This window comes from Cydia amplana, chromosome 20 (genome assembly GCF_948474715.1).
Source record: "Cydia amplana chromosome 20, ilCydAmpl1.1, whole genome shotgun sequence".
NCBI classification, from domain to species: Eukaryota; Metazoa; Arthropoda; class Insecta; order Lepidoptera; family Tortricidae; genus Cydia; species Cydia amplana.
Window position 1 is genome coordinate 5,320,513 of NC_086088.1, and position 18,315 is coordinate 5,338,827.

Consider the following 18,315-nt stretch of genomic DNA (forward strand, 5'->3'; position numbering starts at 1 on the left):
GAGTATTTATTTATTTATTTATTTAAACTTTATTGCACAAAATACAAATAAAATGTACAAATGGCGGACTGGCGGACGTATTTCAAGAGAATGAGGTTTTAAATTTTATGCAGGTAAGTATTTCAAGAGCAGTACTATACAGTCGCCATCAGATATATAGGACCGGCCAAGGTGCTCACAAATATCTGAACACGCCTCTATTGTCAGGGCGTTAGAGTGCGTGTTCAGATATTATGAACACCTTGGCCGCTCCGATATATTTGATGGCGACTGTACATAGCGGAGCCACGCCGTTTCATCGCATAGTGTTTAGTTTTAATGATGAAATTGGTTCAGCCAGCAGAGTATTTGCTATATTGTAGCGGATTTTTAGATCACAATACGGTTTACGTGTTAAGTTATGCAAACATTTAAAAAAAGATATATTTTACTATATTATTTCTTTTTATTCCGTTCACAAAATCGCACGTGTACACCCAGCTTTACCTTCAACAGGTTACCGCATAATGTCTCGGCAAACTTGGTCCAGGGTAATTCGATTGCCTTGGGTCCTATTCAGCATGTTTTATTGACAGCTCGTGATATGACCCCGCTGTGATGCCGGTGACTGGGAGCGCCATTCAAACTTTAAAATATTATCTTCATTTTGGAGCCGATTCTAATTCAATGGTTTGTTACAGATTTGATTTTATTTCGATACGACCTAAAAGATCGCGCACGTTGAATAGGGTAGAGCGTCGTTGTATGGGAAAAAATAAAAGTTTGATTATCAATGTGGAACGGGTACAAAAAGTTGCAGTTTGTCATGTAGATTATAGTGATTATATCAAGTTTCAAAATAAACACTACTTTTAGCCCTCTACCCAGCCGCTAAAGAAATTAATAAAGGTAAATTTTCATCAATTATTTAAATCTGGGGGCACGGTAGTGCCCCCGCCAAGACGAGCAAAGCGAAGCGCAAGGGCACTACCTACCTTTTCTCGAAGCGCTCTTGCCACATATTTTGACTAAGGTGTAGAGTTTGTGAAGTTAGGGCTTGTAGAGTTAGAAGCTTGGCTCTACAAGAGATCTGATAACTTTTTGTCAGTGCGAGCCTTAAGGTTTCGTCTTGGCAACATTTTACATGAAAATGTTTTTGGTGGGATATACTATTTCACTAATATGTGTACATTTTATTGAAATTATATAATACTTAATAAGCGTATAATAAGTTATTACCAACATTTTTGTGCCTTTTTCAATATTTATGAAATTATACAATTTCAAACTTTCATATTAAACAGCAATTTCATGCAAAACAAGGAAAATGCTACAGTGTAAAAAATTTAAATTATTACGAAAAGTATCATTTTACTGCAAAAAATGGGTTACTTATATGTTTAAATTAGCGTCAAATTTTGCCCTTCGGCGTCGCTTACGCCCTTTTTGGGTCATGTTCACACGTATGTTAGGCATATTCACACGTATGTTAGGCATGTTCACACGTATGTTAGGCATATATTCACTTTTACTAGTAGTATTTTTATTATCTTATCACGTTCAAAATAGTTTTCACGGTTCTGTAATAAGTTGTAAACTCCAATTTGTGCACAATATCCGGGTTAAAGGGCCTTTTCTATAAAACCCCTATTTACGTGGTTTTACCGTGTCATAAAAATATACGTTATAAACAAAAATAAGTATAGGAATGGAGTATATCTGTAACAAAAAGATGTTATTTAATGAATAAAACTTGTTATAAAAAAAAGCATAAATTAAATTTATTAAAAATATACATATATTGCTATATATAATCGAATAGTAGAGGGCTAAAAGTATATACCAATATTTTTTTTATTATTTTTCCCTTAAATAATAAAAAATTAGACACCCTTTTAGAGGGGTTCTATTGCTATATTCAAGAATTTTGGATTTCGCTCCACCCTAACGTTGAATGGTGCATGCGAAATGAAATGAAAGCCGTGCGTGAAATGCGAATATCGTCAAGATCGTATCAAAACCAATTCAAATCCTTAACAAGTTGTTAGATCTGAATCGAGCTCTTGGGTAAGGACCTACTAAGGGTGAAGTCACATGTATCAGCATCGAAGTAGAGCCTGCTACGGAAAGCGTACCTACTAAGTATGTAGAGCGCTACGGTATATTGCTACGTATTCGTAGCAATGTAAAGATGTTGCTACGATGCAACTTATGCGACTCTCGCGCAGATTTGCCTAACTGCCGTATTCGAACTTCAAGATATTCACAAGAGACGACACGTACTAGATCCATTCTAGATAAGTACGTTATAGTTTAGATTTCAACTAGTTCTCTTTTGCAGCTCAATTCGGGCAACCAATGTCACTTTTACGTTAGATATCTATTCGATATGAATTGGATCTCTAAGTCATATCTTGTGGAAATCGTTCAAGAGTATCTCCAGAATCGCGGAAATGTCAAATTTGACAGGTTAGATCCTAAAAATATCGTTATCGTATCTTGGTGATGTCTAAAAGATATCTTATAGATATCTATTTCAAAATCCGAATCGGGCCCTAACACCCATAACAACCGTAAGTGACATTCGAACTCATTCAATTGTTTACCACAATCTCGCAAAATAAATTAAATTATGAATGATTGTAGTTTGTATTTTTACCAATTTTTACTGAGAAAAATATTCATAAAAAATATTATCAACGTATTTTTGGGTCAACCTGTAATATTTTTGTCATTGTTTAGACCAGCCATATTCTAAGTGTGTTCCGCGGAACCCTAGGGTTCCGCGACACCCCTGCAGGGGTTCGGCTAGAATTTAGCATAATGCTTATTCATAAAAAACTACACTTCTAAAAACTATTGTTTTATTGTAGGGTTCCATCAAGTATTTCGCTTTCCAAAAGGGTTTCGTCAGAAAAAAAAGATTGAGAACCGCTGGTTTAGACTGATAAACCCACAATTTCTTAAATTATAAACGCAACAATATTGAAACAATCGCAAACAAATGACCTCTTCAAGGTACTAACTATTTTTAACGTTCTCCTAAAATAAATTGGCGCGACAGTATCTCGCGGCGAGATAGACTACCCGTCCCTCTTTTATTAACATACTAGCGACCCGCCCCGACTTCGCAAGGGTTAACAAATTATACATAAACCTTCCTCTTGATTCACTCTATCTATTAAATGATATATTATGACTATGACTACAGACAGACAGGGAAGCGACTTTGTTTTATACTATGTATGTAGTGATAGTGATATTTTCGAGTCTCACGGGAGTTTTTATCCATGTTGGTTATATCAGCCGGGATAGCACATGATTGGCGCGACAGTATCTCGTGGCGAGATCTACTACACGTCCATCTTTTATTAACATATTTAGAAAAATACGGATAGTCTATCTCGCCGTTGCGCCAATCATGTGCTAGGCGTACTGGGACAGGGCAGTGGTTATTTTTAACGTTCCCTGTAATAAATCGCGCCGTCCAGCGGCCGTTAAAAGGGTTGCCCACGATGGATCGCAGCGGGCGCTACTCCCGTCAAAGAGGACGGTTTTATCTATTACTAGCGGACGCCCCGGCTTCGCAGGGGTTAACAAATTAATCTTCCTCTTGAATCACTCTTTCTATTAAAAAAAACCGCATCAAAATTAGTTCCGTAGTTTTAAAGATCTAAGCTGTATCCCTATGTATGGACAGACAGACAACGGGAAGCAACTTTGTTTTATACTATGTAAAAAAAAAAGTATTTAATGCACAACATTAAATCTTAAGTTACAATAGGTGGACTGCCCTAAAGCGCTCTGCATCTGTCAACCTAAAGATAAAGCAGGTACATTGTAGGCGGTGCTGTTAATAAGTAGCAAAATTATATTTTTGTGGTCAATTATAAAAAATTGTATAGGGATGGTTCAAGTCCCGACTTTCTCGCTATAACAACTAGTTTCTCCAAATGTTGGTACCTAAGTGATACTTATTTTATATCCCCAGCGTTACTGTGTACCGTAAGTTTAGACGCAAAATGTAAGGTATATGGAGGTAACTAAATGTGTTGTTGTTTCTGTCTATATTCTTTTTCTTTTTCGGCAATGAAGCATAGGTATTATTCCATTCCTTTTTTAATCGTGTTTACCACTAACTTCTCAAACATCTTTCTGATTCTAATTTAACTAGTTTTGGAACTATTGGTTTGGAAGATGGAATTACTGTATCTTTCGTAAAAACCGACGTCAAATCTTATTACGTAATCGAACGGACACCGCGCTCCTTAGGATAAAACCATAAAAAAATTAAGAGGAGAACTGGCTTAGTTACTAAATTTGAAGTTACGAATAGAAAAAAACCATTACACTTCGTCTTCGTTGATCAGTGTACAAGTATATTATATACCTAAACCTATGTACCTACAACACACACAGATGTGGCCACGATGGATGGAGTTGTGGGCTCAACACACGACTTTAGACTTCACAAGATTTATGCGAACACAAAACTTATAACTACATAATATATACAGTGGAACCTCGATAACTCTGTAACTGTGACTCTGAATAATTTGCATGCTGTCATGAGATAGCGGATCAAGGTGGATCATTACTAACCTAACTATAAGACCTGTAACTAACCCTTTTTCTGCAAATACATATGAATATGAATATGAATATAGGTACACGAATATAACACGGAATAAAAATAAGAGACCATTTTTTTCGTCTCTCAGCACGTTTGGGGTTTATTAGTATTCGTTGGATTTTCGTATTGTATACGGATCCTTGTAAGTCAATTAGAAAAGATGAACAGTAAGACAGCTGAGAATGAAAGAATGGACCGAAGGTCTTGAAGCACCAATCCCTGATGAAAACGACATCATATGGTACACAGATGGGTCTAAGACAGAATCTGGTACGGGAGCAGGCATTTATGCAAATGACTTTAGTAGTAGTATAAGCATGGGCAATTACGCCACTGTCTTCCAAGCTGAGACTTTCGCTATAATTGCCTGCGTGCATGAGAATATAGTTAGGCAAACCCAAGGGAAGAATATCTATATACTCAGCGACAGTCAGGCGGCACTCAAAGCGCTTGAATCGCACAGAGTGGACTCTAGACTGGTATATAATGGCGTCCAAGCTCTGAACCAGCTTGGAAGGCAAAACAGAGTGCAACTGGTATGGATCCCAGGGCACGAGGGATTCATAGGCAATGAAAATGCAGATGAACTTGCCAGAACCGGATCTGAAAGCAACTTTATAGGTCCGGAACCATTCGTGGGGCTCTCACAGGGAACCATCACAACGGCTATTAAAGACCATGCCAAGACCAAACATCAGGAAGAATGGAACAGTCTGACGGGTCTAAAGCATGCAAAGCTCTTCATGCAAGGAGTAGACTCCGGCTGGAGCAAAAAGCTTTGGAAACTTAGCAAAAGACAACTCCAAATCATAACGGGGGTGTTCACTGGTCATTACGGGGTCAAGGGAATTCTGACCAAGATGGGACATTCTGACAACACCGATTGTCGTATGTGTGGCGAAGAGGAAGAGACAGTGAAACACTTAATGTGTGAATGTCACGCCCTCGCCAGACAAAGAATGAAGGACTTTGGAGCAGGATATCTGGAACCAAAGGACTTTAAAACGCTACCCATGAGCTCCATCATCCGACACATGGATATGGTGGGAAAAGCTCTTGAGTAGCTGACGGATCTTCTCCAGGGGGTAATTGCACAAAAGATCCCTATGGGTCGAAGTGTATCCGTAAGGGCCCCCGAAAATAATAAGATAAGATAAGACAGCTGAGGGCCACCCCACACTAACGTCTACCCGATCATCGGCGTCTACTCAACTCTATGGCTGCTGCTCGACGCAACGTTGGCGCAATCGCGCAGCAACGCCAGTTTCCATAGCGCTGACTAGACGCTGACGCTCAAAAACGCTAGTGTGGGGTCTCTCTAAGTGTAAGGCCTGAGTGGACGCTCGAGTTGCGCGAGCAGCGGGGCGGGGCGTGCGGCGTGCATGTTAAACAAATGCAAGCGTATAGGAGCGGCCTTAGTGCACGCTGTTCAAATCACTTATGAGCCCGTCGCCACGCTGCACGCTCCGCCGAACGCTCCGCTTCGAGCGTCTACTCAGGCCTTAGTGGTGTAAGTGGCCTAATAGTTTAAGAAAGGTGTATAATATTTAATACAATTATAATAAAACTATTACTTCCCATAATGCCATTTGGTATATCATTACGTGTTAATAAATTGTTATTAGGGAAAACATCCAATCTACAAAAATCTGTTAAAAGAATTTGAACCTTCAGTCAAACCGGATTTTTTTATTTTAAATAACAAATTTTAGATGATCCTTTTCGTGTAACTACGTAATTTTGACATATTATAGGTTGCACATTTATTTTATTATGATTTAATCTAAACCGTATTATTAGATATAATGCCTGTTTTTATATTTTACAAGATATCCACCCATACAATCACAACACAATGACCACAGTCCGACGTATGATTGATGTGTTCTGACCCTGATTGATATCGTACGATGGGATAAGCCAGATAAAGGTTAACGTTCACTTACCAACTTGTTAAATACAGTAAAACCACACAACTATAGTCCAGTACTACAACTATGACTGCTTGTTTGACTTGATGATTTGTAATTTATTTTATTGTAATTTTAATCATTGTTATTTTAGTTATTTAAATGTATTTGTATGACATGATAGACTTTTATAATTTTTGCATGCTCAGTTGTGAGTAGAGTACACTGTACGTCTAATTTTATGTCACCATCTACATACCCAGTGTATTCTGGCAAATAAATAATTTGTATTTCTATTTATTTTGTATTTGTATGGCCCAAAAGTTCAATGCGTAATTAATTTAAATACCAGTGTACTTTTTAGTTTCGTTTTTTTTTTTGAGTTTTTCTTCAATTTATAAAATTTATTTGACCATACATCGAATGTAGTTACATTAGTCACGCCAAAACGAATATATTCGAGTTAATTTTATTTAAATTTGTAACTCGTCGCTCTCACGCGGAAAGAAATTCTATTGATATATTATGGGCTATGGGCTGTGACCTTTACAAGATGGCCGATCTCGTTTAGAAACCTTTCTCATCCTCAGATAAAATCTACATTTGATCTAGACGCACAAAAAAGAACATTAGGTACTAATGCTTTAATCGACTTGCCGAAATATATTATTTTTACATTTTCGGTGTCGAAAATCATTTGTTATTCATTCTTGATTTACTTATAATAAACCTAGTAAAAGGTGCTTAGTCGCGAGAATAACTAATGTTTTAAGAAAGGTCGAATGAACTGTATTATTTATGAGAATTACGTAATGGTTAGTAATTTCATACAGAATGAATGATTACCTTACCCCGTGGCGAAAGTTTGTAATATGTATAAAGATTGACATAAACTCAGTTGGATAGTTATTTTTGTATAGTCTTCTATTTTTTTTATTAATGGAGTTCATACATTCATATCTCTAGAACAGCGGTTCTCAATCTTTTTTTTTTGACGGAACCCTTTTGGAAAGCGAAATACTTGATGGAACCTTACAATAAAACAATAGTTTTTAGAAGTGTATTTCTTAATTAAATAAGCATAATTCTAAATTCTTGCGGAACCCATGCAGGGGTTCCCTACCCTAGGGTTCCGCGGAACAGACTTTGAATATGGCTGCTCTAGACAGAACTCAGTCCCACCTCCAACGGACTAGTGTAAAAGCGGGCGGGGCGGCAAAAAGCGCCGAAATTTTAAAACGTAACAAATATAAGAGCCTCGGTAGAGAGTACCATTTTGTACCATTTGGAGTTGAAACTCTAACCCCAGCGCGCATAAGTTGTCCGTAGAAATCGCGAAGCGTCTGGTTGATGTAACCGGTGACCGAAGAGCTGGCGGCTACCTCGCACAACGTATCAGCATTGCGATACAGCGAGGAAATGTCGCTAGCATCCTTGCTACAATGCCTCAAGGACCTATTTTAGATTTAAGCTAGTTTTTAATTTCTGTTAGTAATACCACTGTATATATCTTGTTTGTAAATAAATGATAAATAATAGTCCCCATTAGACTGATTGTTATGAAAATTCTTACCCGTCAAGACGAGCTATATATTTAATTTTTTATCCCGGGTATGATCCCAAGGGAAATACGAAATAACTTCACGCATGCGTACAGAATTGCGCAGAGCTCAATAAGCGAAAAACAATCGAAATAACCTTGGGGTCGATTCTGTTTTCACAATTTGATATGGTTTTGACACGACCATGAGTCAACGCCGCTGCACCAATCGGCGTGAGCTATTAACTCTGGTGCGCATGAATCGCTATCATAAGGCATCTCACTTGCACTTATTGGTGCGCGTGAGATGCCTGATGATGTCGCGACTCAAGGTCGTATCAAAATAAGATGTTAACCATAACGAGTAAGATAAGATAAGATAGATAAGATAAGATACACAGGTACACGTCAGATACAATTTTGTACAATATTCATACAAATTCCACATTACAGAGTATTTCAACTGAAATATAAACAACATAGTAATGTCAACAATTCAAAATAGAAAAAAAAAAGTTAATTAAAACATGTTTTACATAGTCATTGGCAGTGCCATTATTTCATTAAAGGTGTAAAAGTTTTTTGTGAGTAACCACGATTCTAAATTTCTTTTAAAGGATTGGTGAGACTGGGCATCTCTTATGCTATCAGGGAGGCGGTTGTATATCGCAGGGCCTGTGACGTAAACCGACTGTTCGGACCTAGTCAGCTTGTGGATCGGTGATACTAGGCGGTCTCGGTGTGCATTGCTTCGTAAATTATGTGAGGTCACTATGCCTTTTCGTTAATTTATTTATGTTTGTGTAGGTAAAAGTCGCGATTTGAAGAATAACTAGGCTAGGTAGGGTTAAAATGCGTAGGGTTTTGAAGTGATCGCGGACTGATTCATCACTGCGGATACCTACGATGCCTCGCACTGCGCGCTTCTGCATTCGAAAGGCACGGTCGAAATCCGATGCTCGGCCCCACAGCTCAGCGCCGTACGACGGTATCGAATGGACGGTGGCGAAATAACAGGATCTGACTGTATCTCTGCTAGCCGTCGATGCAAGTCGTCGCAGTGAGTAGAGAGCTTAGTAACGGCCTCATCGCCCAATCGGTAGCAAAGTGACACTGACACTGCCTAGGCATTTATTTGCGTGTTCATTTTTAGGGTTCCGTACCCAAAGGGTAAAACGGGACCCTATTACTAAGACTCCGCTGTCCGTCCGTCCGTCCGTCCGTCCGTCTGTCACCAGGCTGTATCTCACGAACCGTGATAGCTAGACAGTTGAAATTTTCACAGATGATGTATTTCTGTTGCCGCTATAACAATAAATACTAAAAACAGAATAAAATAAAGATTTAAGTGGGGCTCCCATACAACAAACGTGATTTTTGACCGAAGTTAAGCAACGTTGGGCGGGGTCAGTACTTGGATGAGTGACCGTTTTTTTGTGTTTTTTTTTTTGCTCTATTTTTTGTTGATGGTGCGGAACCCTCCGTGCGCGAGTCCGACTCGCACTTGACCGGTTTTTTTTACTACGTCGGACGACGGACGTTCACGGGGACAACGCCGTCCTCGATACATCGGAGGTAAATTTAAAAACTTAATTATACGCGATTATATCCCGTTAGTAAAAAATAATCACGAACATAATATTTATTCCTAAGTTATGCGTGTTATCTATTACTAAGTATGTATCATCGCCTAGTATCCATAGGTAGTACAAGCTTTGCTTAGTTTTGGCTTGGTTGATCTGTGTAATATATTTACCTATTATATTTATTTCTTATTATTTATATCAAATTGTTAGAACAGAATCGGATTCCTGGTATGAACCGTTACGGCCATGAACGTAATGATACTAGGGTTATAATAACAAACGCTGGTATTTGTAGCATATGTGGCACATTGCTTAACCTCTGATGAAAAAGTTTTAACATACCGTAAAAAACGTCCTATTGTGTGACAATGTGCCAATGTTTGTCTACCTAATTGTTAAAGTGTGACACTCTAGTTTTAATCCTCGACGCAAAAAATACGCAAAATTTTTACGCACCGGTATTTTTTTTGTAAATTTTCTCGATTTCATCCAGGAGTTTCTGTTCTCTCTTCTAAGCTCAACTTCTCAAGATATCGGAAAAATGGTCACGAATGAAAAACTGTAACTGTACTTACTCGTAAACTAAAAGAAATAACCGTCGTCCACGTGCGGGTCGAAAGATATATTTTGCTCCCTAGGGACCACCTTGCGCTTTGGGAACTTTAGCGAAGTGCCCGAAAGTGTCGACGGGATAAAGGTATTCATTTATTGTGCTTTTCTAAATTGAATAGGGTTTGGAATAGGGAATATTACGCAAAAATCTGCGTAGGGGGCGCCACTCCCAAAATAAGTCACAATCTAAGGGTCTACCGCAAACGAGAGAATCTAAATTTTGTTATCTAACCTCTCTATCACTCTTGCATACTCGAGCGAAAAGAGGCAGATAGCTGAGTTACGATTTTGCGTTTCCCGGTAGGCCCTTTGTACACAAACCGCCTTGATGTATCGATGACATATTTGATTGTCTGTGAAAACTTGGAAAAAAACAGTTTAAGGTACAGTATGTTTAGATTACTCTATAGTATACTTACGTAGCTAGTACTGCACTCTGGCGGTATGGAATAGTATAAGGTGACATTCCGATGTCAACAGCAGCTGCGTTTCTGTTGCGGCGTCGTTATTGCCGCCACTGTATCTCATGTCAATTTTCTTGAAAAAAAACCGAGGGACGAAATGAACGTCTTAGGGTAACATTCCATTTCTGACCGCAGCTGCACTACTGGTACTGAACGCGCCGCTGTTACTGTCAATTTCCATAGTAAAATTGACAGTAGTGCAGCTGCGGTTGGAAATGGACTGTCACCTTCGCGGTAGAAATGCGGTGGCGAACGTGACTCATTTTATCGAAGATATTGACGGATACAGCGGAGGCAGTAATGATGCCGCAACAGTACTTTATTCCGCCCCCATGAGATCTACAAATGGTCAGACAAAAGTGTTATCGTTTCTACAACATAATGTACCTATTCTAAAAATATTAACTACAGTTTTATTACAGTTCTCTTTTACCACCCAGTGATCAATAAAAAGTTTACTACTTATTTTCGTCAGCCACCTAAATAACCACAAAACCATTATTGATATTTCGTCCGAGGCAAAAATATCGTGTCCCGCAAATTATATCATCAATAAAGTCAGAGGTCGGGGTTTTTACCGACGGAGGATGTCCTAAAAGGAATGGTGCTACGTTTATCTAGTGTACCGCAAAATGGGGTGAGTAGGGTCAAAACTGAAATTCAAACCTCGATAACATTTTATTTTACATATGAAAACTGAATGGTGATAATAAGTGTTCCGGACGTTTGTATTTTAGTTTTTATTTTATTTTGGGTAGTTCCATTTCATAACTTTGACGATAAAGAGGAAAACCCACCTCACCCCGTAGTGCCTCGGGTGAGAGAGGTTTTCATACAAAGGTGATTTTGGAAGATTGTTGGATCGATTTTTTTTTATTATGCGTATTACTAAAGCTTCATTTTAAATTGGAATACATTATTTTTGTAGCAGTAGCCTTAAAATCCCTTCTCACCCGCCTCTCAAACCTTCTCTCCCCATTCATAACCCACCTCTGCCCGCGAAACCTACTCACCCCGTTTTACGGTACTACGAATTTTCGTCAAAAAAACCGCCTGTTATTGCGAGATTTGCGGGCTAATGTTATCTAATGAGTATTTGAGGGAATACCTACAACACACCGTACTGATTAAGCATATCCAATTGATCCTGCTGAATCTGCTCAGAGTTAGGGCTCATTTAGACGGTGCGAGAACTCGCAAGCGAATTTCATTACATTGCGTCATTTGATCGGTCGGCTGAATTGATGTAACCTCAATGGTCCGCAATGTAACTAAAATCGTATACAATCGTAATCGTATCGTTCGCGCGCGATGTCTAAATGAGCCCTTATTCTATTATTTTTCAGTTTTACAGCTTACACATCATCATCTTCCTCGCGTCGTCCCGGCATTTTGCCACGGCTCGTAGGAGCCTGGGGTCCGCTTGGCAACTAATCCCAGTAATTGGCGTAGGTACTAGTTTTTACGAAAGCGACTGCCATCTGACCTTCCAATCCAGACGGTAAACTAGGCCCGTATTGGGATTAGTCCGGTTTCCTTACGATGTTTTCCTTCACCGAAAAGCGACTGATAAATATTAAAAGATATTTCGTACATAAGTTCCGAAAAACTTATTGGTACGAGCCGGGGTTCGAACCCGCGACCTCCGGATTGCAAGTCGCACGCTCTTACCGCTAGGCCACCACCAGCGCTTTCGCAAATTCGCAAATTTTACAGCTTACACATATCAACGTAAAAACGCGTTTCAGTGAAAACGCGTTTTCCCTAGTTATAACTAGTTTTCGGTATTGCCTCATTGCAGAAATAAACCTTCCAAAACTGTTTTAGCAGTTCTTTTACAGGAATCGTTAAAACGAAATAATTAATATTATAAATAGTTTATCATTGGGGCGGTGTATTTAGTAAATATCTTTTTAGTTTTCTTTTCAATACCTACGTCTATTTATCAATTACCTACTATTATTATTAACCTTTTAACCGCCAGAAATTTTTGATCGAGCGTGCTCGTGTCGCCACTGACAGTAATATTGTACCACGTAGAGTAAGGTTGGCATAGTTACGGGAGTTATAAATGTGCTGTAAAAACCAAATCAGATCTTTGTCTTATTTATCAGACTGTGGCGAAATGAGCTAGATATGTAATGTCTTATATATCAGACTCTGGCGGTTAACCTTTCGGACGCCAATGACCGATATATACGCACCGCAGGTCTAATGCCAAAGACGTATTAATCGGTCATAGACCACAGAGCAACATAAACCTAGGTGCATATGCATAAAGTTCAATTTCAGTTTTGACACTTCGGTGACGTGGCGTCTGAGAGACAGCTATTGTGTTTGACACGGCGTCGAAAAGGTTAAAGGGTTAATAACCTATTTTGGTTCTATTTAGTTAGCATAGTATAATATAACCTATAAGTATATTCTTACATTTCTTACATAATATTTCTAGACGGTAAAAGAAATACACTGGCGAAAAATATGAGCACTGCGGCAAAATATTAACCGTATTAAATAATGGAGTAAATTGAGTTATTTAAACCCAACACGTGTGTTCGTTATTAAATTAGATTTTTTCATTTCACACGTTCGTGCCGTTTGTGTTTAGAAAAACTAAAACTAAAAATGTGATAATAATCTTGTACCTTTTAACCCCTGACCCAAAAAGAGGGGTGTTATAACACGGTGTGTTTGAACGCCAATGTCTGCCAGTCTGTCTACCTGTGGCACCGTAGATCTAAAACAGATGGACAAATTTCGATGCCGTTTTACGTGAAAGCGAGTTTCCTTGTGCTGGTTCTTAGCTATGTTTTATAAAAATCGGTTTAGCAGTTTGAAGAGTATCAGCTCATCGAATACGGCGAATACCCAATACTAATTAAAACTGGACCGGACCGGTCTGGCCTAGTCGGTGAGCCTTGTAAATGAAGCTGATGGTCCTGGATTCAAATCCGGTAAGGGCATTTATTTGTGTAACGAGCACATATATTTGTTCCTGAGTCATTGGTGTGTTTTATGTAAATATACTGTTGTCTAAGTACTCACAAGTCTCAACACAAGTTTTCTTGAACTTACCGTGGGGCTTAGTCAATTTGTGTAACAATTTCCTATCCTCGTAAGGCCCAAGGTCCTACCTATAGTACCTACCTATTCAGTTCGATGTAATTTAAACAATGTTCAATTGGAACAGAGTCGCTTTTGCTTTGTTTCGTTCAATTTTAAAATAACGCAAAATCAACTCTATTTCCTACAGTTTAGGTTCAAATTTCAGTGGCAAATTTGGGATGTTTCTATTGTATCTCTGGGCCTTAGGAGGCTATATATTAATTTATTTTTCTCAAACATGCAATGAAATGTCGTCGCTCCGGGCGTTATATCAGGCTTCGAAGTATTACGTTTAGGGCGGAGCAACTCCAGAGAACTGTAAAGGAATTTCATAAAAAATTGAAGGCCTAGGCCGGGAAGTAATTTTTTTTTAATTCTAATGTAAGCATGGGGTCTGTGTCCATGAACAGGCTAAACAGCCGAATTATATTTTTTATTTTTTATTTTTAGTGAATGAATGGTTATCGGACCAAAATATCCGTGTTAACGCCTGTTATACACGAACGTACTGATATTAAGAATACGAATCTGTATGATTCAATGTGTTGATGAATAAATTTCAAATCTTGTCTATACGTAAGTCACCAGAGACCATAGACAATATTTAAAATCCTCTGCATTTTTTTTTAAATTGAAATTGAAATTCTTATTATCAGGTTGTGTATAATGGCCCTAATAGGGTCTATTCGAACACTACACACGCGAAATACGGACGACTTCCGTAAAAAAAAAGTCATTATGGCAGGATTGGAAGGAAAATTCAAAAAACTTTTGTCGTGTAGCTATTGGTGGTTGATATTTATAATTTGTTTTTTGAGTAATTAATTTTTTATTTCATTGCATATGTTTGAGAAAAGCACTATACATGCCTAGCCGTGAAAAGGTCTTGCCGACTTCGTATCACTATCCGGCCTCCCTACGGTCGGCCGTCTATACCTACTCACCCGGCAAGCCCTTCTTTCCCGGCGTCTGCAGTAATGTACTATATTAAAACGGCAGGCAGACCCAGGAAATCAATTTTGCGCTCAATAAGACCTTTAGCTACTTGACGGATTGAATCGCTAAATTTCTTCTCCCAATATTGCAATATGGGTTCAAAGATTAATCTCAATAAATGGTTGATATTGCAAATAACTTCCTTGTGCTGTAAATAAATTATTCACGAGGGAATCTGAGGAAAATCGGCGTTTCGGCTTTTATATTAAACGCATTAGTAATCTGTAATATAAGTCGCCATAATATATACTATACTAGTACAATTTAACACTGGCTTAACAGTTTAACCACTTAACTCCGGGTTAGTGGGATGGTGCAAGTGGCGGTTATATAGTATATTTTAGCATAAGAAATAAGTGCGTAAGAGTAAGTACTCATGAATAATAATCTGCATACTTCGAACGAAGAAATTTAAAGGTGTGTGTGACTTTCCCAAGTCACATTGGGTCAAGTTTTACCTCATAAGTTTGAGTTCGCTAAGTCGGGGGCTAGTTTTACCTCATAAGTTTGAGTTCGCTAAGTCACTTACCTAGTCTACCGACAAGTTCTTCAGTTTTTATAAAAATCTACACCAGCGGGCGCAGCATGGTTCCATTTATCGCCTGTCACTATGCCCGTCGCTTTCGCACGTACATACTTGTCTTGTTAGAATGTGACATGTAGGCATGGTGACAATCGATAAAAATGTGACCGTGCTACCGCCGCCACATTGGATGTAAGCACTAGTTATAACGGAATAAATTAATCTAAGTTAACCATCCAAACGAAACTTTACTCATCCTGCCGCTGCCTTTGAAAGTCGATTCATATTATCATTCATAACTTTAGATTGAGTATTTCACACCACAGTCCACATAAAAAGCGGGTCGTTCCAACTCTCTCCAGCCACATAGAAGGGGAAATGAGATAAGCGACAAAATTAAAACTTTTCACTGTTGCAGTCGTAGACTACCTCGCATCGAGGCCGCATTAGAAAATTTGGAAACAGGATAGGCGAATGAAACGATTGGTGAACAAATAATATCACACACAAGTATAAATAGGTACTATGGAGATAAGAACTCAAAATTTAAAATGACGCTGTCTATTTGAAACATGGTTGTTATTGTACCTATATGGCATGTCTCCACCTACGAAGGTTTACAAACCTTAGGTACCTCGAAGGGCTAGGGTTGAGGCTGAAGTTGCACCTCTCAATGCATCCTACAATATTTTACAGGTATTACAACATAATGTAAACATGGGCTAGATCTTGGGTTATGAAGATATCAAGGATGTTTATTATCATCGCATTATTTGTATCATGTATTGATATTTTTAATTTACGGGCGCAGAGATCGTAAACAAAAAGCAACTAAAATAATAGTTATGTTCTTTTTTATGATGATCTCCGGGACACAAAATGTATAGTGATGATTTATTTATAAAATGAGTTAGGAACTCCAGTCTTTTCAGTGCAAAAAATTGCGTGGGCGCAGAAAAAACGTACCTCTCGCTGTTGGCCTCGTCAATCTTGGAGATATACTCGTAGGTTGTAGAATGTACCTATTGAAGTGTATCAAGTGTGTTTAGTTGATATAAGACAATGGCCGCAAAGTATGCGAATGTTTCTTACTGAATCTCCAGATGAAAACTGTAAATTTTTTCGCCCTGCGCCCCACCCAACTCTTAACAAACTACTCTTAACCTACTATTTTATGCCCACTACATGTGCTCCATCTATGGGGTGGTGATCTGTAGTAGCCGCACTCGTCATGGAAAGTATTGCGAGTGGTGGAAAATAAAGTTATATTTTCAGTTGCGAGAAAAGGATTTGTGAATAGGAACGTGGGAAAAATACAATACAGCCATCTTCTTTGTTGTGAGGCACATATGTTTAACAGGAGTTTTAAGGATTTTGTGAAGATTGGATCTATGTTTATTTTTAGGGTTCTGTACCCAAAGGGTAAAAATGGGACCCTATTAACTAAGACTCCGCTGTCCGTCCGTCCCTCCGTCCGTCTGTCGCCAGGCTGTATCTCACGAACCGTGATAGCTAGACAGACTTGAAATTTTCACAGATGTATTTCTGTTGCCGCTATAACAACAAATACTAAAAACAGAATAAAATAAAGATTTAAGTGGGGCTCCCATACAACAAACGTGATTTTTGACCGAAGTTAAACAAGGTCGGGCTGGGTCAGTATACTTGGATGGGTGACCGTTTTTTTGCTTGTTTTGCTCTATTTTTTGTTGATGGTGCGGAACCCTCCGTGCGCGAGTTCGACTCGCACTTGGCCGGTATTTTTTTTAATAAATAAAAACCAACTTCTCTAAACAGATTAGAAAGATATCACTTTATGTTCTTCGTCAGCAGTTCTATTTAGTTTTCTGAGAGAAAATGCATATAGCAGTCGCAGTCATATGCAGGTGGACCAAGTTAACTGTGAATGGCATTTTCAATGACAAAGTGTGACAATGTCATCATTAATGTCAAATTTCTATGAAAATATGGCGTTAGTAATGACAATTTTCAAACAACGCAAAATCAACTCTATTTCCTACACTTTAGGTTCAAATTTCAGTGGCAAGTTTTGGGTGTTTCGTTTGTATGGCAATTGTTTTACGAGGTTATGACAATTGTTTTACGTAATATCGATCAATTAAAGAAAGCTGTTAGTTTAATTTAAATCAATCGACTGAGTGGACACATGTCTGAGGGCTTATCTACCTCTTTATCGCTCCTGCATACATATATATTGGATAGAGGCTGAAAAAAAATACTAGTTACGTTTTTCGCGGTAGCATGTTTTTTAGCTTTTTTCACGAATTCCGTTTTTCATGAGTTCCATTTTTTAGGATTCCTAGGTAATCGAGGGCTATTCCCACTAGTTACCACTAGTAACAACTTGGTGGTAACTAGTGGGAATAACCCGTAATCAATAGTGACCCTGCCTGCTTATCAAATGATTCAGGGTTATGAATTAATCAAGGATACAAATATAATTAATTTGACAGTTCGTCTGGACAAATTGGGGCGATAGATATAAAAAGCGGCCAAGTGCGAGTCGGACTCGCCCATAAAGGGTTCCGTATTTAGGGGATTTATGACGTATTAAAAAAAAACTACTTACTAGATCTCGTTCAAACCAATTTTCGGTGGAAGTTTGCATGGTAATGTACCTACATCATATATTTTTTTTTAGTTTTATCATTCTCTTATTTTAGAAGTTACAGGGGGGGGGGACACACATTTTACCACTTTGGAAGTGTCTCTCGCGCAAACTATTTAGTTTAGAAAAAAATGATATTAGAAACCTCAAAATCATTTTTGAAGACCTATCCATAGATACCCCATACATCTACTTACCAAGTTTCAACAGTATAGTTCTTATAGTTTCGGAAAATAGTGGCTGTGACATACGGACGGACAGACGGACGGACAGACAGACAGACATGACGAATCCATAAGGGTTCCGTTTTTTGCCATTTGGCTACGGAACCCTAAAAA